General features: G+C 42.4%; 1 long non-coding RNA gene across 1 annotated transcript in view; it reads right to left on the bottom strand.

Moving 5' to 3' along the window:
* LOC139161492 (uncharacterized) overlaps positions 1 to 26,057 on the bottom strand; it is a 101,229-nt gene that overhangs the window by 19,115 nt on the left and 56,057 nt on the right. The window contains exon 2 of the long non-coding RNA XR_011558117.1: positions 9,354 to 9,422. This is a non-coding gene — a long non-coding RNA (uncharacterized lncRNA). The remainder of the gene's footprint in view (positions 1 to 9,353; positions 9,423 to 26,057) is intronic.

The following is a 26,057-nucleotide window of genomic DNA, read 5'->3' as shown; positions in this document are numbered from 1 at the left end:
TCAAGTTTGGAGCGGTTCATATTAAGTTTGAATCTGTTGCGTGCTCTTGTGTTGTTGCGGTTGAAGCTGAAGTAGTCATTGACCAGTAGGACGTTGCAGCATATGATCTTGTGGGCAAAACTCAAATCGTGTTTTAGACGCCGTAGTTCTAGGCTTTCTAGGCCCAGGATTGTTAGTCTATTTTCGCAGGATATTCTGTTTTGAGTGGAGGAGTGAAGGGCTCTTCTGGTGAAATATCTTTGGACATTTTCAAGGGTGTCGATGTCTCAGATGTGGTATGGGTTCCAGACAGATGAGCAGTAGTCTAGGATGGGTCTGGCAAAGCTTTGTAGGCTCTTGTGAGTAGTGTGAGATTGCCTGAGCAGAAGCTGCGTAGGATCAGGTTAACAACTCTAGAATTGAAATCACCAAATTGAGGTTCCCAATATCCAGCCTAAAAGTGCTTTGAAGAATGCTGTTTATGTCAATCCTGCTGGCCCGCTAGTCCTGACAAAGCCGAGAACAGTCCAGTTTTGTTTCCAACTAAATGCTTCTGTAAAGCTTCTTCCTTCTACTCAGTCTCAATATTCCAGATTTCGGTTCCTGGTTGCAGGAAGGGGGTGGGGGGAAATAGACAAGATTCAAAGCAAGGCAGCAAAAATGTTATCCCATCAAGAAGAGAGAGAGAGAGAGGTGGCAGGAGACAAAGAAGCTCAGCTGCGTTTCTGTTCAGTGATGGCTCCCACGGAATTACTAGTGGAGTGCCTCAAAGCCAAGCAGCCATTGATTTCTCCCTCTGTCATTAAACAGAATTGAATCTGGGAGCTGTAGAGCTCATAAGAAGTCCCAGGTAATAAGAAAAAGGAGATTGACCGTGCTGGCAAAAACAACATTGAAAAGCTAAGATGCATGCGAGCAGAATGGGCTTTCATGGTTTACAGGACTCACTGTTCCTTTCCAGCCTAAAAAAGAAAAGGAATCACAGCATGAGAGGGAAAGAAAAACCCTTTCTTATCCACTCAAAGCCTATCTTATCACAAGTACTTTCCCCCCTCCTCTCAGTAGCTATACAGAGGCTTCTTAGAAATCCCAAATGAGGTTAGTGTAGTCCAATCGAACAATGGACTTTGGAGAGCGGAAGTCCAAACTTAGCAATTATCTAAAAACCTTTAAAGTAGTTGTGTCTTTCCTCGAACCACACAGCTGCCCTTCATGGACTAGGGTGCCCTATACAGTGATCCCCCGAGTTTCGCGATCCCGATCATTGTGAATCGCTATATCGCGATTTTTCCACCCGATGACGTCACTCCCTTCCTTTCTCATCTTTCTTTCTCTCTCTCTTTCTCTATCTTGCTTCTTCCTCTCTCACACTCTCTTCCTCCCTCTCTCATCTCTTTCTTTCCTTCTCTCTCTTTCTCTATCTCTCCCCCTCTTGCTCTCCAGCGATGGGGAAACCCCATCTTCGGCTCCTCGCTGCTGCGGCGCTGCAAGCGAGCAGCCGGGCGGGCGGGGCGAACGGGCAAGCGGCAAGCGATCTTGGGGTTTCCCCGTTGCCTGGGCAATGGGGAAACCCCATCTTCAGCTCCTCGCTGCTGCCGCGCTGCGAAGCAGATCAGCTGTTGGGCGGCCGAAGGGGTCTTCCCTGCCGCCCACACGCAAACTCCACCATCTGCGCATGTGCGGCCATGGAAAACAGGACGCGCATGCGCAGATGGTGTTTTTACTTCCATGCCGCTACATCGCGAGTTTACGATTATCGCGCGGGGTCTTGGAACGGAACCCTCGCGATAATCGGGGGATCACTGTATACTCCTATTCTTGGCAAATGTATCTTTTTCTTTTTTCTACACTGAGAGCATATGCACTAAAGACAAATTCCTTGGGTGTCCAATCACACTTGGCCAATAAAGAATTCTATTCTATTCAACTTCCAAACCACCTTTACAGAATCAAAGCTTTACAAAGCCCCACGCTGAACTAGGGAACCATTATGACAAACCTTAATTAATTTAGCTCCCTTTATGGACTTTTCAGCTAATATACAACCCAACTTCATCTTGCAACAGAAAACTTTTAATTTGTGGCTGCACAAAGGGTTTTTTCCCTGCACCCTTTGTTCTTGTGCTTTATTTTCCATTGATTTCTAGTCTTATCTCTCTGTGTGTTTATTTTGATTAGCAGTTCAACAAATAACACACGTCCATGTAGGGTATGTGGATTATTTGGCTATTTCATCTGCCAAAGCATTTTTCATTATTTCATTCGTCATTATTTTTGTGTTACATGGAAGAAAAAATAACCCTGGTTGTTGTAAATCACAAGACTTATTTTCAATGCTTATTTACTTCTTTTTTTTCTGTTTCCTCCCCAACTTACAAATACACACTTTTGAAAATCTATTAACAAAAGCTTATTTTGAACAAAATGCTGTCTTTTAGACCTGGTTGAAAAACAGGCATAAGAGAAAAAGAAGGATCAAGGATGAACATGACAAATATTCAATGTACTGACCAGACACTTTCATTGGCTTGCTTTTGTCCAGTTGCACCCTGGCTTCAATGGATGGAGATCAAAAAATGCAACTGATGGCATCAGTTGCAAAAGTAAGCTCAATCATGGGCCTCTGATTGGAATTCAGTGTTCATTCAGTGGCTATAATAATGTTATTAAATTTTACAAAATGTCTATGTAAATGGCAATATAAACTGGCAATCAAGGAAAAGCTAAAGATTAAAGCAAAGGTGCCACCAATGTTCCTGCCTTTTTTCAAAAAAAAAAAAAAAAGCCCTTGCCAGTTAAAAGACTGGAAAAAAAGTTGATGAGTTTTGATAAGTACATTCAGCAATAATTCCTGGAACAAAGAAATGCAGATAAGCAACGTGAGAAAATTTCAATTTTTTTTGCTAACAAAATCTTAACTACCAAGCAAGAACTACTCTAACCTTGATAAGTGCTGGAATATTTTTGCTGAATAACACAAATCTGAAAGTGCAGGCTGCGAAGGCAACTGGATGCTTGTTATTTCAGTTGGACCAAAGCTCTATTGACCACCCAGAATCCTCTAGAATCCATATTATTATTATTATTTATTAGATTTGTATGCTGCCCCTCTCTGTAGACTCGGGGCGGCTCACAACAGTGGTAAAAACAATATATAATAACAAATCTAATAGTTAGAGTCTAAAATAACAATAGTACATTTTAAAAAGTCTAAAAAGCAAGGAACCCCAATATATAAAACATACATACAGTCATATCATGCACAAAAACTACATAGGCAGGGGGAGATGTCTCAGTTCCCCCACGCTTGACGACAGAGGTCGGTTTTAAGGAGTTTTCGAAAGGCAAGGAGGGTGGGGGCAGTTCTGATCTCTGGAGGGAGCTGATTCCAGAGGGTCGGAGCCGCCACAGAGAAGGCTCTTCCCCTGGGTCCCGCCAGACGACATTGTTTAGTCAACGGGACCCAGAGAAGACCAACTCTGTGGGACCTAATATGATTCTAGGTGGTGCTATGTGATATTTCATATTCCTCACATTCAGCCACTCTCTGATGAATCCCTGCCGTTCCTTGATCAAGCATTGTACTTGCCATCACCAAGGAAGGCAACTCACTTTTGGGGCTCACCTGTTAACTGGCAACTACAATAATACTGTACTCCTTCTTCCCCCCAAAAGATCCAAACAACCAGAATTTCCATAGACTCTGAAGAGACTACACTGGAAAAGTTGCCACTTGCAGTTCAGTGGTTAAGTCCATGGGAATTTTGTCTACAAGTGGTGATCTGTTCCGTTCCATTCCAATTTTGAGAAAATATAACGGGTGTCCTGCAAAATAAGGCACCAACTGTTTTATTTACAATCTGCTTTTTTTTTTTCTTTAGGCTACAAATGTTAACCTCAAATTTCCTCCATCTTATTCTTAGAAGGCAGTGGGTCTCATTCTTCTGCTGTTTTGCTATTTCAATCTTGCAATAAATCAGCAAAAGGTGTGGAATTTAAACCACCTAGACTTCAGCCAGCCAGTCTAATGCTACGCTATGTTTTTGGTAGTCTAGGGCCGTGATGGTGAACCTGTGACACGCGGAGCCATATCGATGGACATGTGAGCTCAAGTCTGGTGTGCATGCGTACACCGGCCAGCTGATTTTTGGGCTTCCTGGGCCCACTGGAAGTCAGGAAACAGCCTGTTTTCAGACTCCACAGGGGGTGGGGAAGGCCCATTTTTTGCTCTCCCCAAACTCCAGAGCCTTTCTATGAGCTTGGGGAGGGCGAAAACAGCCCCTCTAACCCATCCTGGAGGTCCTCGGGAGGCTGGAAATGTTCCATTTACCGACTACCAGTTGAACTGGGAGTTCCATTTTTTTGCTCTCTCCAGGCTTCAGAGCCTTTCTAGGAGCCTTGGGAGGGCAAAAAAGGTCTTCCCCACACACCCCAGAGGCCCTCCGGAGACTAGAAATGGCCCATTTCCCAACTTGAAGAAGGTTTCTTCTTAACAAGAAGTCGGCAAACGGAATGTTTCCAACCTCCTGAGGTCCTCTGGTCGGGGGAGGCTGTCTTTGCCCTCCCCAGGCTCCTAGAAAGGCTCTGGAGCTTGGGGAGTGCAAAAAAACGGGCTTTCCAGTTCAACCGTAATTTGGCAAATGAGCCATTTTCTGCTTTGGAGGGCTTCCAGTGGGTGAGGAAGGCCATTTTCGCCCTCTCCAGGTGCCTAGAAAGGCTCTGAAGCCTGGAGAAAGTGAAAAACGGGCGTATGTTGGGAGTGGGGGGGTCACACGCACATGTGTGAGGAGGCATGGAATTATGGGTTTGGGCATGCACACGTACACCTCCCACAGCCCTTTATAGCATGTGAACCAAAAGAGGTTCGCCGTCTCTGGTCTAGTGAAAAAGGATTTCTCAAACCAGCTGAGTCCTTTTGCAGAATTCCAGCAAAAGAACCAACTGAGGGGAAAAGATATCTGTCTGTAATGGCCAATAAGCACCTATTTCCTCCCATCCATTGCATACCACTTTGTAGCTGGCATTGGATATTGCTGGTTCACAGGGGGAAAATACATCAGTACAGCTACTGATGTTTTAAGGCCTCTCTCATTTATGGACTGCAGAAGAGATTAAGGCAGCATCTCACTGTGAGAATACAGCAGAACATGATGAGAACATGATCTCCTCTCGGGTGGGTTAAATAGAGTTCTCTTCCAGCAGAGTTATATTGCCCTCCACTCCCCATAATTGGCCCATCCAACCTCCCCTTCTATTGTAACTCCCCTAGCACAGAGGTCTTCAAACTTGGCAACTTTAAGACTTGTGGACTTGAACTCCGTTGTGCAGAAAGGCATTCGACCTAGCAACAGATAAGCCATCCCGCCACTCCACATACATATACACACATACACACACACACCACACAAATGGTGGGGAAGAAAGAGAGTGTTCTGTCGGGCTCTCTGGTAGAATCCTCCCAAAAATTCACAGGTACAAATTTCAGACACACACACGTTTGAAAATGCAAAACAATGTTCTTTATACTGAAAAGTCACTTAAACTAAGGCCTCTTTTGGTATAGCAAAGAGCACTCGTTTCCAAACAAACTGGTAATTTGTACAAGTCCCTTATCAGTTCTGTGATACTTAGCTTGCAGCTGTGAGGCAATTCACAGTCCTTCTTCTTTCACAAAGTGAAACACACTTTGCTCTGGTTTAGTTTCAAAGTGGGGGGAAATCAGCACACAAAAGGTCAAAGTCAGTAAAGCAGTCATGAAACACAACGATCAGATAATCCTCCACAATGGCCAAACCCACAGGCTGCTATTTATAGCAGCCTCACTAATTACCACAGCCCCACCCAACCACAGGTGGCCTCATTTTCTTTTATAATAATATCTCAGTTGTTGCCTATGCATCGCTCTCCGCATGCGTGGCTGTATCATTAACTCTTGTTCTGAATCCAAGGAGGAGCTGTCTGCCACACTCTCCTCCTCCCTGTCACTCATGTCTTCTTGGTCAGAGGAGCCTTCATCAGCAGATTCCACCAGGGGCAGAACAGGCCTGCAGCATGTGGATGTCTCCCCCACATCCACTGTCCTTGGGGCAGGAGCAGGGCCAGAGCTAACCACAACAGAGAGGGAGGGAGGAATGAAGAAGGGGGTGAGAACAGGACTGGTTACAGGGGAGTGGTTACATTTACTCCCAAGGAAATGTCAGAACAGGATCGGCCGGGCTCACGTGGCGGACAGGGAAGGATCCCCTTGGGGATTGCTAGATCAAATGCCTTTCTCCACAACGCTCCTTCCTCGTAACCCTGACCCTCCCCTTTCTTTTCTTTTAATCAAAGATCAGACTTATACTCTTCAGCTGCAGGGTATACTCTTCAGTCGCAATCTTCACACATGCAATATCCAACACACACACAAGTGCCACCCCACCACCCCACATTCACACATACACCTCACACACTGGGGGTGGGGAGAGATCCCACCCTCCTCTTCCCGTCCTGACACACAAGCAGAGTGGAGGGGAATGGAAAAAAAGGGATGAAAAACGTGGCGGGATTCTTGCTCCTCTGGTTGGCTGGCGGGAAAGTGGCGGGAAAGTGTCCCATGTGCCCAAAAGCCCAGAGTGAACAGGCTTTTGGGCCCATGGGCCAAGGAGAAAAGGCAGCACCCGAATGGTTGCGGGTGGCAGCCTGGGAACCAAACAGACACAGCCAAGCAAAGGAGGCGAACAGCCCCATTCCGGCATGTGGGGTGGGGTGGGGAATATCTTTAGGCAAGAGTCCTCGTTGCCTTCTGCATAAGTCATTGCCTACCTAAATGGCTTGAGCCTGTGTGTCACATCCCACCCGCAAAAGAGCAAGGCCTTTTAAAAACCAGGCTTCTAGAAATGCTGTGTCTCTCCTGGCACAAAGGGGTTAACGCTAGAAGCATCGATGAACTGCCAGGCAAGGCAGCAGGCAGGAGGAAGCAAAGAGGCCGTTTTATTTATAGAGTTCACTTTCCTGATCATCACCTGCATTGAAAATAGGCTTATTTTTAAACAGGCCCTTTTCCTCCCTGTCAAAACAAATGCACATTAACCAGGAAAGGGTAAAACACACCAGTCGAATATTCTGTGCACTGTTGCCACGAATCTTACAGAGAGGCAAGTTCGACAGATGGGGAACTGTGGCTTGTGTGGACAAGCTGGCCGTGACCCCTACATTGAAACTGGGATCTGTTCTCTTCCCTCCCATGATGTGTATTCAAAATATATTGGATGTTGGATTTCCACTCCAGTAATGGGTTATAAAACCCTTTGCTTCCGGTTTGCGCATGTGCGATGCTACTGCACATGCACAGAAGCATCCCAGGTGGGTGGGCGGAGCCTCCTGCCAGTGCTACCGGTTCTTAGAACCAGGCCTAACCGGGAGCAACCCATCGCTGCTCCACTCCCATTGTTCCCAGCCAGGTAGATGGGGATAATGGGAACTGCGGACCAACATGGGCATCTGATTAGGGAAGGTAATAGAATTTATAGACCAAAAAAAAAAAAACTAAATTAAAGAATATTGTGCATTGGGGTTTTTTTCCAGATTAGGTGAATTTTTTACACTGAACTCCAGAAATGTTTTTGGAAGAGCCTTTTGCAAACTGGAACCTGCCACAGCACCACTTTGGTAGGATCTTTACATTATAAATGCCCTACATGGCATCGGACCAGAATACCTCCGGGACCGCCTTCTGCCGCACGAATCTCAGCGGCCAATCAGATCCCACAGAGTTGGCCTTCTCCGGGTCCCATCGACTAAACAATGCTGTCTGGCGGGACCCAGAGGAAGGGCCTTCTCTGTGGTGGCCCTGGCTCTCTGGAACCAACTCCCCCCGGAGATTCAAATTGCCTCTACTCTTCCCGCCTTCCGCAAGATGTTGAAGACCTATCTGTGTCGCCAGGCATGGAGGGAATAATTATCTCCTCCCCCACTACCACTTTTTTTCTGACTGTAATACATGAGAATGGTATGATTGTGCAGTAATGATTGTTTTTAATATTTATGGGTTTTAAATTTCATTTTTAATTTATATATATCTATATATATTATATCTGTACATTGAATTATTGCTGTGAGCCGCCCCGAATCTTCGGAGAGGGGCGGCATACAAATCTAATAAATAAATAAATAATAAATAAATTATAGCTATTAAACAACCTTATGTGGTCCAAAGGTGGTACCCTAGTTATAATTAGTTCCCAATCAAGCAATGTATATATATTGATGTAGCATATCTTTGTCTCAAGCGATTAATATTTGAGACTAATGATATATAGCCTATCATATAATAAACAATTGGCAGTTTGAGAGAATATAAACCAAACAATATTTAAAGCTAATGTAGAAAACAATCAAATAATAAAGAGTCGCAATGAAGGAAGGTAAAGAATTCAGAGAGGAGCATCTTTGTTTCAATGAGAGCTAATCAGTAGATTCAGAAAAAAGCACATTTATTTCACTGTGACAAAGGCATAACATTTGTAGGGTTATACCATTAGGTCAATAGGAGATTGGCCTGGAGTGAAAAGAATGAATGGGGAAAGGGCTTGGAGAGTGTAATATGTGACATAGGTGAAATGCAAGGGTGGGCTACTGCCCGGATGTGGGGGGGCGGGTGCAGTGGGGTAGCGAAAATGGAGCTCCACCCCAGAGGAACCAATTTGCACTGAAAGATATTGAAAGAAAATGCAGGGCGTCCTGCATAAGCCAGTGTGGTAGTAAAAGTTTTGGTAACCCTTCACTGGACATAGGTGACCTTTAAAGTTCCATTTTATACAATGTTCAACTATAGGAGAAAGCAGAAATAGTGGGGTTTTGTGCCAGTGAGGAAAGCCAGAAAGTTGAAGATTGTTTGTCATAAGAGAGAGGGAGGGGAGGAGGGAGAAGGAGGGAGAAAGAGAGAGTGGGGGAGAGGGAGGGAAGGAGGAGAGAGAGAGAGAGAGATTTTCAAGATGTAGCATATACTGACATATATGTTAAGAGAAGCATCTTTTGCACAAATAATACTTAACGGAGAAATATATATATAGGGAGAAGATTTTAGGTTAGAGAGCTAAATTTATTTATTATTTATTATTTTTTTATTATTTGGATTTGTATGCCGCTCCTCTCCGAAGACTCGGGGCGGCTCACAACAAGTGAAACAAATCATAATAATCCAATTAATTAAAATATTTAAAGATTTTAAAAAAAAACCATATACTAACAGACACACACACAAGCATACCATGTATAAATTAAACGTGCCCAGGGGGAGATGTTTAATTTCCCCATGCCTGACGGCAAAGGTGGGAGGGGGAGCAGAAGAATCACTTTCCCTTTGCAGCTTGTGTCCCACATTCTGGTCCTACCGGGTTAACTTTACATGGAGCTTCCAGCAGTTAGAAGAAGATCTGCATTTCTTCTGAACGGTTTCAGCTCTGGAAAAGAAAAGAGCAATATTTCATTTTTATTTATTCATTTGCCCAATACACAAATACATAGGAAGAAAAATAGACATGTGGTAATATATATGAGGGTATGAAAGGAAGAGAATATATATGATAAATGAGAGAAAGGAAAGACAATTGGACAGGGGACGAAAGGCACACCAGTGCACTTATGTACGCCCCTTACTGGCCTCTTAGGAACCTGGAGAGGTCAATTGTGGAGAGTCTAAGGGAGAAGTGTTGGGGGTTAGGGGTTGACACAATTGAGTCCGGTAATGAGTTCCACGCTTCGATAACTCGGTTGTTGAAATCATATTTTTTACAGTCAAGTTTGGCGCGGTTCGTATTAATTTTGAATCTGTTGCGTGCTTTTGTGTTGTTGCGGTTGAAGCTGAAGTAGTCATTAACCGGTAGGACGTTGCAGCATATGATCTTGTGGGCAATACTCAAATACTCAAATATAGCAGGGAAAAGCTCACACTAACCCAAGTTAATAAAAATAAAACCAGAGGGTGGCTTTTCTTTTCATAAGAAAATAAAGAGGTCTGAAGCAGAAGCACCACTAGGTTGCCTTCTGACAATCAAGAAGACACAGCAAGCTCCTTCTGGTTCACAAAAAAGATCCAAAGATAAGCAGTGATTCTGGAAGTCTTCACAAAATCTTACGTTGTGTTATTTGGCTACCTCTGCTATTGTTTTCCCAGAACCCAATCATCCGTAACGGAATGGGAAGAGCTGTGGGAACAATCTGAGTAATCTTCATTGGGAAAGATCACCGTTGGGCCCTTTTTAGCATTGTTTTATTTCCTGTAGTACTAGAACTGCAATACTGTAATAGGGTGTCTTTGAAGGAAATATTGACGGCAATCTGCTTGTGGAGGCCTGTTCCCAACCAGACATGCCTGGCTGATTCCATCTAGTGCATAAATACCTCCCTTCTGATTGAAAAAAGGAACTTGTTCCCTGCAGACAATGTTTTTGATGTGTTGGATTGACGGCAGTATTAAAGCTGCAAAAACATATTCCAAACTAGGGATTAATATTATTATTATTATTATTTATTGGTAACAGTCATAGTTTCAAATTACCACCAGCATTAAAGCCCACAATTTTATACAATACTTGGGTGCATATTAAGGACTTCATTAAAAGGTTACACTCAGAACTCCTACTCAATTCTTAGTGGGATTATTTGAAATAAAATGTAAATCCTTGGTAAAATATTCCATTTGTTCTGCCGGCATTCTTCTTATCTGAGACAATAAGTTCAGCTGTCTTCCATCTTAAAATAACTATTGTTATATTTTTCCAAATCTGTAAATGGTTTTTTAAAATAAATGGTTATTTTTTTCCAATGAAGTAAATAGGTTGGTTTAAAACTAATTTAATGCTGATATTAAACCAAGTTATTTCTTTCATAAGCTGTTTTTCCTCTTCAGATAGGGTTCCTATAACTATCTGATTTATTTATTTATTTATTATTTTATTATTTAGATTTGTATGCTGCCCCTCTCCGCGGACTCGGGGTGGCTCACAGCAAAATATAACAAATCGTAACAAATCCAAATAAATTTAAAATATTTAAAAAATTTAAAAAGAACCCCATTTACTAACAAACACACACACAAACATACCATGCATAAATTGTACATGCCCGGGGGAGGTGTTTCAGTTCCCCCATGCCTGATGGCAAAGGTGGGTTTTAAGGAGTTTACGGAAGGCAGGGAGAGTAGGGGCAGTTCTAATCTCTGGGGGGAGTTGGTTCCAGAGAGTCGGGGCCACCACAGAGAAGGCTCTTCCCCTGGGGCCCACCAACCGACATTGTTTAGTTGACGGGACCCGGAGAAGGCCTACTCTGTGGGACCTAATCGGTCGCTGGGATTCGTGCGGCAGAAGGCGGTCTCGGAGATATTCTGGTCCAGTGCCATGAAGGGCTTTAAAGGTCATAACCAACACTTTGAATTGTGACCGGAAATTGATCGGCAGCCAATGCAGACTGCGGAGTGATGGCGAAACATAGGCATACCTAGGTAAGCCCATGATTGCTCTCGCAGCTGCATTCTGCACGATCTGAAGTTTCCGAATACTTTTCAAAGGTAGCCCCATGTAGAGAGCATTACAGTAGTCGAACCTCGAGGTGATGAGGGCATGAGTGACTGTGAGCAATGAGTCCCGGTCCAGATAGGGCCGCAACTGGTGCACCAGGCGAACCTGGGCAAACGCCCCCCTCGCCACAGCTGAAAGATGGTTCTCTAATGTGAGCTGTGGATCAAGGAGGACGCCCAAGTTGTAGACCCTCTCCGAGGGGGTCAATAATTCCCCCCCCCAGGGTAATGGACGGACAGATGGAATTGTCCTTGGGAGGCAAAACCCACAACCACTCCGTCTTATCCGGGTTGAGTTTGAGTCTGTTGACACCCATCCAGGCCCCAACAGCCTCCAGACACTGGCACATCACTTCCACTGCTTCCCATCTCTGTAATATTATATACATTTTATTTTCTATTTGGTTTTAGATTGTGACTTCTAGTCCTGCTAAGCCATCTGGGTGATCTTGGGACAGTCACTTTCTCTCAACCCTTGGAAGGAAGCAGTGAGAAAACACTTCTGAAAAACTTTGTCATGAAAACTGCAGGGACTTGTTCAGAAAGCCCCTAAGAAGCCTTACAAATGAATGGAACGGGGGGTGTATGTGTGTGCGTGCGCGTGTGTGTTGTGTGTATGCGTATGCGCATGTGTGTGTTTATATTTGTAAGGCTAGCCATTTCTAAATGACTCTTGACAATGTACAATGTTAAAAACTTAAAAAGTAACAAATTAGTTTTTTTGTAGCGTTGCTTTATAAAATTCAATAAAACTCAAATGATTTTTTTCAAAGCAAAATACAAGACCTAATATTAATCCCGCACATCAAGAATACTGTTGAAGACCCACCATCAGCTAGACCCGGGCTTCACAATTATTTTCTGATATTTGTATTTGTATTTATTAGATTTGTATGCCGCCCCTCTCCGAAGACTCGGGACGGCTAACAACAATATAAAAAGACAATGTAAACAAATCTAATATTAAAAACAATCTTAAAAACCCCAATTTAAAGAACCACTCATACATACAAGCATACCATATATAAATTCTATAAGCCTAGGGGGAAAGGAAATTTCAATTCCCCTATGCCTGATGACAGAGGTGGGTTTTAAGGAGCTTGTGAAAGGCAAGGAGGGTGGTGGGCAACTCTGATATCTGGGGGGAGCTGGTTCCAGAGGGTTGGGGCCGCTACAGAGAAGGCTCTTCTCCTGGGTCCCGCCAAACGACATTGCTTAGTCGACAGGACCCGGAGAAGGCCAACTCTGTGGGACCTAACCGGTCGCTGGCATTCGTGCGGCAGAAGGCAGTCCCAGAGATATTCTGGTCCGATGCCATGAAGGGCTTTATAGGTCATAACCAACACTTTGAATTGTGACTGGAAATTGATCGGCAACCAATGCAGACTGCAGAGTATTGGTGTAACATGGGCATACCTTGGGAAGCCCATGATTGCTCTCGCTGCTGCATTCTGCACGATCTGAAGTTTCCGAACACTTTTCAATGGTAGCCCCATGCAGAGAGCGTTACAATTGTCGAACCTCGAGGTGATGAGGGCATGAGTGACTGTGAGCAGTGAGTCCCGGTCCAAATAGGGCCACAACTGGTGCATCAGGCGAACCTGGGCAAACGCCCCCCTCACCACAGCTGAAAGATGTTTCTCTAATGTGAGCTGTGGGTCGAGGAGGATGCCCAAGTTGCGGACCCTCTCTGAGGGGGTCAATAATTCCCCCTCCCCCAGGGTTATGGGTGGACAGATGGAGTTGTCCTTGGGAGGCAAAACCCACAGCCACTCCGTCTTATCCGGGTTGAGTTTCAGTCTGTTATGCCCCCCCAGGAGAAGTAAACATTTCGCACGTACCCCCCACTTCTAGCTGGGCTCAGCCATGCTTCCTTGTTTCTTCCAAACATGCTAACACAATAAATCTTTCTCTTTTCAAAACTCCAGCGGAAATGAGTGTTCGTGAAACTCTTGGAGCGAAAGCGGAAAGATTTCTTGCATTCAACAAGGTTGCTTCTGGTGCTGTGCCTTATGTCCACTCTTCCGCCCTCCCCACTGCTGAGAGAAGGTGGGGGACACATATAGGGAGAATTTATATAAGATGTTCTACCAGTGGCATTACGCCCCAGCATGACTAGCCAAAATTTGTCCAAATTTAAAGAATGAATGTTGGAAATGCAAGTCAGCACATGGCACATATTACCACATGTGGTGGACATGCCAAGAAGTTAAAACATTTTGGAATATGATTAAAAATTGGCTAATAGAAATCTTAAATTATGAAATAGAACTAAAACCAGAAAAGTTTCTTCTAGGAATAATTAGAGGGCAACATAAAAAGCTAATTATTATTTAATAACCCATATATTAAAAGTGGCAAGATTGGTATTCATGCAAAATTGGAAAAAAAGAAAACATATCGACCAATGATATGGTGAACAGGAAAATGAGCAAACTTACATTGGAATTACAGAATAAACAAGAGAAAGAATTGTATACTGTATGGGGGAAACTCTATAAATGGATAGAAGGAAAAAAGAAAATAGGATAACTGTAAAAAAAAAATTTAAAGGAGAGGAAATCGAAGAACCAGAAATGTAATTGTTAACTCCCTTTAAGTTTGATGTCTTTATCATTCTGTGTTTTGTTTGTGATTTTCAAAAATAAAATATAAACATTTAAAGAAAGCAAAATCTTATGAGGGGACACACAGCCACACGAGATTACAGTGATTTTCAGTTATTTTTTGCTTGCGCGCATGCGTGGAAGCACAGAAAAAAATGCCAAAATATCACAAGTGTGTGCATTCCCTTGTGAGATTTTGTTCCCGGTTCATGCGCAGAAGCAAAATCTCATTCAGGCATGCATGCACGCCCGCCAGAGACACAGAGCGGCACGTGGAGCGCACCAATAGCGGCGGGAGTCAGCAACCCTTCACTGGCTTATTGGTTCTTGATCCATCTTGCTTCAGTTTATTTATTTATTAAATTTGTATGCCGCCCCTCTCCGCAGACTCGGGGTGGCTCACAACAGCAACAGAAAACAATATATAATACAAATTCAATAATTAGAAAGCTAAAAACCCATAATTTAAAAAAAAAACATGCACACAACATACCATACATAAACAGTATAGGCCTGGGGAAGATATTTCAGTTCCCCCATGCCTGATGGCAGAGGTGGGTTTTAAGGAGTTTGCGGAAGGCAAGGAGGGTGGGGGCAGTTCTAATCTCAGGGGGGAGCTGGTTCCAGAGGGTTGGGGCAGCCACAGAGAAGGCTCTTCCCCTGGGACCCACCAAACGACATTGTTTAGTTGACGGGACCCGGAGAAGGCCAACTCTGTGGGACCTAATCGGTCGCAGTTATTGAACCTGCACCTCTCATACACAATAGCCCCCTCCAAAGAGAAGTTATTTAAGTCTTTATCAGAGGCACAGAAAAACTTCAGTTGAACTAAAGTCATGACAGAGAGACTCTATTTAAAGTGTGCTAAAACCGGCTTTTGGTATTCTAAAAAAAATGATTCTTCCTACACAAGTAAGCAATGCTAATTTTCAGGCCTTTAAATAGAAACCTATAACATATATCAAAGAGGGAGGAGGGATATTAAACCAAAGTAAAACATATAGAACATTTTCCAGTGATAATTCACTGTCTAGGTAACGATGAGAAATGGTTCGAGGAAAGGGAAGGTCTTAGGCCCTTTGGTAAGTTGTTCCCAACCAGCTGTGAATGCTTTCAGTCAATGAAATAAGTCCTGGAAATGTAGACCATACAATTGAAGAATTACATTGAAGAGAAGTCCTGCTGGAATGTCCTTCTGGTTTAGACTGTGGCCAATCTGAACCTGGCTATAGTGGCGTTCAGAGGTCTAGCATCTCCGGACACACAGTTGACAGCTTCTTAATATTATGCACAAGGTTGAAAGCATCTATAATCACCCTGTTTTAAAAAATCAATTCATCCCATTGGGTTTGAGAAAATTAATAGGGCTGAAGAAAAGAAAGGGGAGAGAAGAAGAGAAATGGATGGATGGATGGATGATAGAGGGAGGGAGGGAGGGAGGGAGGGAGGGATGGGGGATGGGGGGATGTGGGGATAAAATAAATAAAATAAATAAACAAATACCTTTACTTCTTTGATCCTCAGCTGTGTTTCAGGCTGATTCCATCTCCTGAGCATGCGTGGAAACCTAATTGCATGAGAGGGTGTGCGGGTATGGGCACAGGCACAAAACGTTGCAATGCAAACCAGTGGAGAAGGTAAATGGAACCCATCCCTGGAATCCAGATACATATTTGTAAGAAGAATCAACTTATCTCATGGTTACTTATTTTCAAATATACCTATTTCTTAAGATGCATTCCTTAAATTAGTTAGCAAGAGTATAAACCCATGCGACCTATACAGCGACAGGTTGCAATTACCTGCAAACCTGTGCACTGCACACACATCCCCTTGGTTTGGGCGTGCATGCATGCCCACATGCATGTCCCTGGTACAATTTTGCTTCCGGACATGTGCAGGAATAGCAATAGCATTTAGACATAAATACCACTTCACAGTGCTTTGTACTTGTTAAATTCCTACAGATGCTTCGCAGGAAGCAAAAATGCACCAAAATCTCACAAGGGGACGCTCGCGCATGCATGATTTTAGCACCAAAAGCTCACGCATGCGAACATCCCCTTGTGAGGAAGGGGACCCAGGAAGTCAGAAAGCGGAAAAATTCAGGAAAAATGATGGCGCTGCCTGACAGACCAGTACTGGAATGGTCACACATAAATTGCAAAATATGGCAGCCGCAACTGGAACTGAGTTGCCTACCACACCGGTAAGCACCCACCACTAGACCTATATATTATTATGAGTGGGAATGATACAGTATGAAGGGGTGGAATCCAGATTGCTAAGGATATCTAACATTTTCTATGATATTCACAGGGGTTAACTTTTTCCAGATCAACCTTAATGTCTATGTCTAATGCAGTGTTTCCCAACCTTGGCAACTTGAAGATATTTGGACTTCAACTCCCAGAATTCCCCAGCCAGTGAATGCTGGCTGGGGACTTCTGGGAGTTATTATTATTTTTATTTATTATTATTTATTTATTGGATTTGTATGCCGCCTCTCTCCGCAGACTCGGGGCGACTAACAACAATAATAAAAATACTAAAACAACTAAAAAACCCTTATTATAAAACAACAATAATAAAAATACTAAAACAACTAAAAAACCCTTATTATAAAACCAAACATACATACAAACATACCATGCATAAAATTGTAAAGGCCTAGGGGGAAAGAATATCTCAGTTCCTTCATGTCTGGCGGCAGAGGTGGGTTTTAAGAAGATTACAAAAGGCAAGGAGGGTGGGGGCAATTCTAATCTCTGGGGGGAGTTGGTTCCAGAGGGCCGGGGCCGCCACAGAGAAGGCTCTTCCCCTGGGTCCCGCCAAATGACATTGTTTAGTTGACGGGACCCGGAGAAGGCCCACTCTGTGGGACCTAACTGGTCGCTGGGATTCATGCAGCAGAAGGCGGTCCCTGAGATAATCTGGTCCGGTGCCATGAAGGGCTTTATAGGTCATAACCAACACTTTGAATTGTGACCGGAAACAGATCGGCAACCAAAGCAGACTGCAGAGTGTTGGTGTTACATGGGCATATTTGGGAAAGCCCATGATTGCTCTCACAGCTGCATTCTGCACAATCTGAAGTCCAAATATCTTCAAGTTGCCAAGGTTGGGAAACACTGGTCTAACATGTAACAACAGTGATGTTTTAAAAAGTTAAATTATCAATAATCTACATAGGAAGCAGCCACTAAAGAATCAAGGAAAACCTTTCAGCAAGTGGAAGGAGATATCTAAAAAAAAAAAATCACATAATTAGAAGCAGGTCTGAAATCGGAAGATCCTTATAGAGACCACACGTCTCTGTTCAGCAGGAATTGTTGATAAGATCAGATACCTACGTATTTTTGCAAAACGAGGAAAGAAATTATAATGTCTCTCTAAATGCAGTCATTTCAGCAATCATTTTTAATGGCACAAAGCAGCCAGAAAGGTTACTAATGCACCATTAGAGCTATTTGCATATTCACAGTGATCCAGTGCAGTCTCCCACTCGTACTTTCAGTACATCCTATAAATGTCAGCTGTGCATTATTACCTCAAAAGTTTCAAGGCAGGGAGAGGGGGAAAAAACCCTTACATTTAGATAGAAAGTATGCTTCAAAGCGGACATATATGACTTCTGGTGGCTTAAGGACTGGACCAAATCTTGCAGAGCATGCCAAAAATCACACGCCAAAAGGGGTAGGCCAGATCAACCTGTATTTCCACACATACACACACACTCCTTACTGTACCATTCCCACTCATAATAATGGTGCCACAAGAGGATACTAGAAATTCTTAGAAAAAGGCGACATAAGTTACTGATAAGGGGGCTAGGAAAATCTGCCCAGAGATTAGAAAAGAAAATGAAGGTGAGTCAATCAGAATTGCTGATGTAAAGTATGAACTACGTCAGTATCTTGCGTTAGGAGATTTAGCATGCTTGCTTTGAGATGTCAACACCGAATGCATTTTTTAAAAACTTTGTGCAGAAATAAAAGTTTTTCAGCTGTTCCTATGCAGGTTATTATTTGATCTAACTTGCACTAAATGAAACGAACCAGCTCCTGCCCCAAGGACTGTGGATGTGGGGGAGACATCCACATGCCGCAGGCCTGTTTTGCCCCTGGTGGAATCTGCTGATGAAGGCTCCTCTGACCAAGAAGACATGAGTGACAGGGAGGAGGAGAGTGTGGCAGACAGCTCAGAAGGAGATCAATTATCTAGCTCCTCCTTGGATTCAGAACAAGAGTTAATGATACAGCCACACATGCGGAGAGCGATGCATAGGCAGCAACAACTGAGAGATTATTATCAAAGAAAATGAGGCCACCTGTGGTTGGGTGGGGCTGTAGTAATTAGTGAGGCTGCTATAAAGAGCAGCCTGTGGGTTTGGCCATTGTGGAGGATTATCTGATCGTTGTGTTTCGTGACTGCTTTACTGACTTTGACTTTTTGTGTGCTGATTTTCCCCCGCTTTGAAACTAAACCAGAGCAAAGTATGTGTCACTTTGTGAAAGTAGAAGGACTGTGAATTGCCTCACAGCTGCAAGCTAAGTATCACAGAACTGATAAGGGACTTGTACAAATTACCAGTTTGTTTGGAGACCAGTGCTCTTTGCTCTACCAAAAGAGGGCTTGGTTTAAGTGAATTTTCATTATAAAGAACATTGTTTTGAATTTTCAAACGTGTGTGTGTCTGAAATTTGTACCTGTGAATTTTTGGGAGGATTCTACCAGAGAGCCCGACAGAACAGCCTGACACCATCTTTATTCTAGAAAATGCACTCTTCTAAAATATGCATTGAAGAAAGCCTATAGAGGCCTGCTGTGAGTTTTTCCCATCATAGTTGAACTATTTCACCCATATTTCGTTTTTCTCCCCTTACATGGGGCATCCTGGAAGAGACAATAATTGGTGTGTTTTCCCCATCAGAAACTCTGCCAGACTGTTCACAAGGTCAAACAGTTTTCTCCAAGAAGAACACAACCAGTGATACTATTTCACTTGGGTATAGCAGTAAGGGACAGTAATATTAATTATCTGTTTTTCAGAACTGAGGGAAATTCAATAAATCTAGGCTAGAAACCAGGACATTATGACTCCTGGTTCCCAACAGGAAAGCTGGCTGAGGGACTTTGGGCCTCTCCCTCTCAGCTCAACTCACTTCACATGATTATTGTGGAGAAAAAAGGGGGGGAAGGAGTATTTGTGGAGAAAATATAGGTGCAGTACTTTTTTTTAAGTACAGTAATCCCTCGCTACTTTGTGGTTCATCTTTTGCGGATTCGCTACTTCACGGATTTTCAAAGGGGGCTTAAATCCATTGAAATTTTTAAATCCATTAAAAATTTGTAAAATTCTTCTACAGTACTACTGTACTTTACTAAAGAAACTGGTAGGATATTACATGTAGTTCCAGCTGAGAAACATTAGAGAATGACTGTTTAATGCAAAGGGTGGGTTTTAAAAGTCCGAATACTTGTTAAATGCATAAAAAAAAATATCTTTCCTCTACTTTGCAGAAATTCGTTTTTCACGGGTGGTCTTGGAACGCATCCCCCGTGAAAAATCACAGAGGACCATTTCTGGGAAGGGACATCTCTGCGCAAAACGTGTGCTTCCGTTGCGATGTGAACTGGTGGGAAAGGTAAGTACAGTGTTCCCTCGATTTTCGCGGGTTCGAACTTCGCAAAAAGTCTATACCACGGTTTTTCAAAAATATTAATTAAAAAATACTTTGTGGGTTTTTTCCCTATACCACGGTTTTTCCCACCTGATGACGTCATATGTCATCGCCAAACTTTTATCTGCTTTTAATAAATATTTTTTTAATAAACTTTAATAAATAAACATGGTGAGTAGTAATCTAAATGGTTGCTAAGGGAATGGGAAATTGCAATTTAGGGGTTTAAAGTGTTAAGGGAAGGCTTGAGATACTGTTCATAGCCAAAAATAGTGTATTTACTTCCGCATCTCTACTTCACGAAATTCGACTTTCGCGGGCGGTCTCGGGACGCAGCCCCTGCGAAAAGCGAGGGAACACTGTAGAACCCACTCCTGAGCAGTAGTAACTGTGAGAGCGATCTTGGAGCCCCAATGGGTACTCACTTAAATATCAGTGTGCTGCCGCACCCAAAAAAGCAAAGCGGTTCTAGATTGCAGTAACAGAGGGACAGAAACAAGATCATGTGAAGTCTTTATAATGCTTTTGTAATACCACACAATATAAAAAAGTTATTGAGACTCTAGAAGGAATGCAAAAAGGAGAATATAAATAAACAAAGAAATTCAGCACCATCGAGCGAACAAAGAGTATAATACAATCAGGGGTGGGCTACTGCTTGGACGGGGGGGGGGGGACGCAGTGGGGTAGCGAAAATGGAGCTCCACCCCAGAGCACCCAATTTGCACTGAAAGATATTGAAAGAAAATGCAGGGCATCCTGCATAAGCCACGCCCACAGTGTGGTAGTAAAAAAATTGGTAGCCCTTCACTGAATACAATAATCACATCCTTTTCTGCTCAACTGTTTAACTGTAATCATGAAGTAGGGAACTCTAATTCAAACAAAAGGGGCATAGAGCAACGCCCCTCCCAAAAAACCATTTCTTTTTGGGTATAATTTTTATTTTATTTTTCTCCCCGTGAAATAAAACATGCAGAAATATAAAACACAACATCATTGCTTAACAGTATACATATGTGAAATTTTCTTGTCTCGTAAGCCCCTAATGGAGCATCTTATATATCTATCATCAATTAAACTTTCATAAATCCAACTCTTCAACAATCCAAAGAATTCACAATTATAAATATTTAACTATAAAAAATAAACAAATACAACTTTAATGCCTAACAGCCTAAGTCTAAATATAATTCTTATCAGTTAAAAAAAAAACTTCCAACACTCCAACAATTAAGTTAACAAACATCATTAAATTTTATATATTTAAAGAATAGAACTAGCTTAAACCTCTGTTGTATCATTATCCATTTCTGTGGAAAGAGGTTTTTCCATGGACTTGAGGGGGTGTGGTTTTGCACGCTGCCTGCTTTCCATGGATAGGGGTTCGCTTCTTTATGCAGCCCAGTTTCTAGCATGCTGCAGCCTGGTATCAGTCCATGGACTGAGGATTGGGGACAGCGGTGGGTTGCTCCCGGTTTGGACCAGTTCTTAGAACCAGCGAGCATGCACATGAACTAGTGGCAAAATATTTTACAACCCACCACAGGTTGGGGACCCCCAGCATAGAGTATATGGGTAGATCCAAACTTGTAAACACTGCCATCTACTGTCTGAATACTAGTGTAGTTGTTGCATAGAAATACATCCCAACAATGAATTCCAACATACAGTGTTCCCTCGATTTTTGCGGGGGTTGCGTTCCGAGACTGCCCGCGAAAGTCGAATTTCCACGAAGTAGAGATGCGGAAGTAAATACACTATTTTTGGCTATGAACAGCATCCCAAGCCTTCCCTTAACACTTTAAACCCCTAAACTGCAATTTCCCATTCCCTTAGCAACCATTTAGATTATTATTCACCATGTTTATTTATTAAAGTTTATTTTAAAAAATGTTTTTTAAAGGCAGACGAAAGTTTGGCAATGACATATGACGTCATCGGGTGGGAAAAGCCATGGTATAGGGGGGGAAACCGCGAAGTATTTTTTAATTAATATTTTTGAAAAACCGTGGTATAGACGTTCCGCGAAGTTCGAACCCGCGAAAATCGAGGGAACACTGTAAAGAGGTTAAAGTGGTTTTATGTTGGCTTAGCCTCTACAGAGTTAGAGAACTGGAAGGAGATCCTTAACAGACATTGCATAGACTAAGTAATGGTGTTGAATCTGCAATTTGAATCTGCCATAGTTTTAAATGACAGTCAATCAGCTAAAATAGAACAGAATCAAGTGAGTCACCCCGCAATGTTACCATCACGTTTGTTCCACCAGCTTCCACTTGGGGGAATCGCTCTCTGATCTTTTTCAAAGATTCCTTGAACTGCAGTGCCCAGAATGAAGAAAGAGCAATCCAGAATTTGCCTCTGTACAAATCCATGGTGAGACCACACTTGGAGAACTATGTACAGTTCTGGTCACCGCCCCTCAAGAAGGATATAATGGAACTGGAAAAAGTGCAAAAAAGGGCAACGAGACTGATCAAGGAAATAAAGCACCTCCCTTATGAAACCAGGTTGCAACGCCTTGGTCTCTTCAGCCTTGAAAGACGGCATTTAAGGGGTGACGATCAAAGTGTATAAAATCATGCATGGGAGAGAAAAGATGGATAGAGAAAAATTCTTTTCTCTATCACACAATACTAGGACGAAGGGGCACTCCCTAAAGCTCATAGGTAAAAAAGTGAGGACAAATAAAAGGAAATATTTCTTCACCCAGAGGGTCCTTGGTTTATGGAATTCACTTCCAGAAGAGTTTGTGACAGCTGTCAACCTGGATAGCTTCAAGGCAGGATGAGGCAGATTCATGGATGCCAAGTGTATCCTTGGTTATTGAAACTGATGTCCATGTGCCGCCTCTATGTTGGTTGAGGCAGGCAGGATTCCCTTGGGTACCATTTGTTGGTGGTCAAGGGAAAGGGAGGGTTTTGCCTTCTCCTTCTACTCAAAATCCCCATGGACAATTGGTGGGCCACTGTGTGACACAGAATGGTGAACTCGATGGGCTTTGGCCCAATTCAGCATGGCTCTTCTTATGTTCTTATGTTCAGAAGTCCTTTTGCCAAACAATTGGCACCTGAGTCTTGAAAATTGTGCAATGGTGGAAAAACAGAAAGGTGTAAAGAGATGGATGCATTGCAGAAGCAGGTTTGGGGAACAGGAAAGCCAGAGAAAGTGCCCAACCCCAAACAGGTGTGGTCAGGTGTGGACTAGTTAACTCACACATGACACACTGGATTGAGAAAATTGGCACCTAGATTGCAACAGCTGCCATCCAGTTCCTAGTGCAGAAAGAACCTACCACTATCCTAACTGATTTGGTAGTTGGTGAAGAGCTCCAGCTGTAGGGCGGCAGTTGCCAAAAATAATTAGGCTTGCAGCCACATGGGTCTTGGCTCCCTGAGTAGAGCACGATGGAAGTTCAGCTGCAGTCAACATGCAAGCCAAGGGCAGATCATGCCTTCATTTGTCCACACATGATGATTAAAGATATATGTTGAAACAGGCACGTAAAATGAGAGAGAGAGAATCTACAGATAAAATGGAGGAGCTGTATTTGGAGAAAGCATTTTGCACATGCACAGACATCTTTCTTTGAACCAACTTTTTAAAAAGAGGTGTTGGGCTTGACACCTCTTGTACAACCTATAGGCACGGTTATTTTAAGGATCAAGGCAAAAGCCTTGTTGACATTACAATGGAGCAATAGTACTAAGCTCAGGGTTAGAATTCTGTGCGACTCTACTAAGCACCAGCAATGGTATAATCCATCTGATTTGTTCCTCTCTATATGGCAGGCTAGCTTGGGTTTTTTTATTGCTTTGTTGTATAAACTGCCCAAACTCATTGACAAGTGGGCAGCCTTACAAAACCATTAAATAAAGATGAAATTCAGCTGTGCTCTGTAATTATAACTATCTTACAACGGTTAATATCTTAGAAAGATGCATTGGCAGATAAATATTGAGGACGTACCCCAAATAAGGGTAACAGTTAAATATCTTCCGTTTCTCATGAAGTTTTCTCCACCCGCCCTCTGCCCACATAACAAAATGGATTCAGCTGAAGAACTGAATCAACTAGACATTTTGGACTAACCTGGGTCACATTTACATGGCCTGGCCAAGTTTAGTATTACTTCAGTTCTCTTGCAAACCCAGTTGTGATCTGGACCACTTTGAAGGACTAACACAGCTGCACTAAGTTGTCCAGAGAGCACAAGGATTTCAGTTATGTATTTTATTACATGTGTTTGAATATCCTGTTTAATTGTGTTTAATTGTGTTTTATATTGTGGTAAGACGCCCTGAGTCCTACGGGATTGGGCAGCATAGAAGTCAAATAAATTAAAATTCAATCCAACCAGGTTAATATGGCAGAGTTATCTCCACCCCAGCCTCCCTGCTGCATAGTTCAGTCATTCCAATGAAAGGGGGTTTTTTTCCCCTGCACATCAAAAACATAGATAACATACATCACAAATACCTTCAATAGAAATCAATATATGTATATTGTCGCTTAAAAACAATAAGACAACAATCTAAATGTACGCTGAGAGCATATGCACCAAGAAAAATTCCTTGTTTGTCCAATTAGACATGGCCAATAAAATTCTATTCTATTCTAAATTACATTCCAATTTTAATTTTACTATTTCAAACCATCTCAATCTTCCTTCTCCCCACTCCCTCCTTTTGATCTCAGGTGGCTATTCCACCTCTAGTACTTACTTTCTTACACTTTCTCTCCCCTTTCCTACTATCATTTCCTCCTCCTTCCTCCTTCCTTCTCTGCCTCTCCTTCCATTCTCTCTCCTTCCTCATCTTTCCTTCTTCCTTTTCTACCTCCCCTTCTATTCCCTCTCGCTTTCTCTCCTTCTTTCTTACTTCCTTTTATGCCCTCTAAATCTTTCCCAGAGTGGATAATTTTACTTGCAAGAATTTTTTCTTATTATTTTTCTCCCCACAAAAAACATACATCATATAGGTCAACTTAGTAAATAAATATCATCTACCAAATATCATTAATACTACTTAGTTTCATATCTATTACTCTCGGTATATGTCATTAATCTCATGCTGCCTCCTTTGTCTAACTTCGTCAGCCGGTTTACACAGATTGTTTCATTCTCCAATTAATTTTTAATGCTATTATTTACTTCCTCTCCTATTTATTCTCTCTTGCTTAATAAATCAAAGCCATTGTGCTTCATTTATTTATTTACAGAAACATAGAAGATTGACGGCAGAAAAATACCTCATGGTCCATCTAGTCTGCCCTTATACTATTTCCTGTATTTTATCTTAGGATGGATATATGTTTATCCCAGGCATGTTTAAATTCAGTTACTGTGGATTTACCAACCAGGTCTGCTGGAAGTTTGTTCAGTAAAATAATATTTTCTCACGTTACTTCTGATCTTTCCCCCAACTAACCTCAGATTGTGCCCCCTTGTTCTTGTGTTCACTTTCCTATTAAAAACACTTCCCTCCTGAACCTTATTTAACCTTTTAACATATTTAAATGTTTTGATCATGTCCCCGCTTTCCCTTCTGTCCTCCAGACTATACAGATTTAAGTTCATTAAGTCTTTCCTGATACGTTTTATGCTTAAGACCTTCCACCGTTTTTGTAGCCCGTCTTTGGACTTGTTCAATTTTATCAATATATTTTTGTAGGTGAGGTCTCCAGAACTTGAACACAGTATTCCAAAGGTGGTCTCACCAGTGCTCTATACAGCGGCATCACAATCTCCCTCTTCCTCCCTCTTCTCCTTAGACTTCTCTGCAACTCATGCTTTTTACATATAGTAGATTGTGTTGACTGGGGAAGACTGACATTCTAATTCAAGACAGGAGATTGACAAAGACTACCTTATTTAAATAGACATTCCTATGAGGGATGTCTGTTCTATAAACTTCTGCTTCATCCAATTTAACTCTAGAATCTACTTCTTTATATTAGTTGTTCTACCTATGTAGATCAATCGGTAGGCCTGTGTAGATTTTGGACAGCATCATAACCCTAACATTGTTTTAATTTGAAAATGTGAACAACTAGTTTTGGCAATCACTACAGCTTCCTCTTCCTCCTCTTTTCTAATTTTAGTATAACTTGATTTGCCATCCTAATCATTCCTACCCAGCAATCCATTAAAGTTTAATTATTCATTAAATCACCCCAGAGTATGGAGGACCATCATTACAAAAACAAACAAACACAAACACCATTTAG

This window comes from Erythrolamprus reginae, chromosome 2 (assembly GCF_031021105.1).
Source record: "Erythrolamprus reginae isolate rEryReg1 chromosome 2, rEryReg1.hap1, whole genome shotgun sequence".
NCBI lineage: Eukaryota > Metazoa > Chordata > Lepidosauria > Squamata > Dipsadidae > Erythrolamprus > Erythrolamprus reginae.
This window is presented reverse-complemented; position numbering and strand designations above follow the sequence as displayed.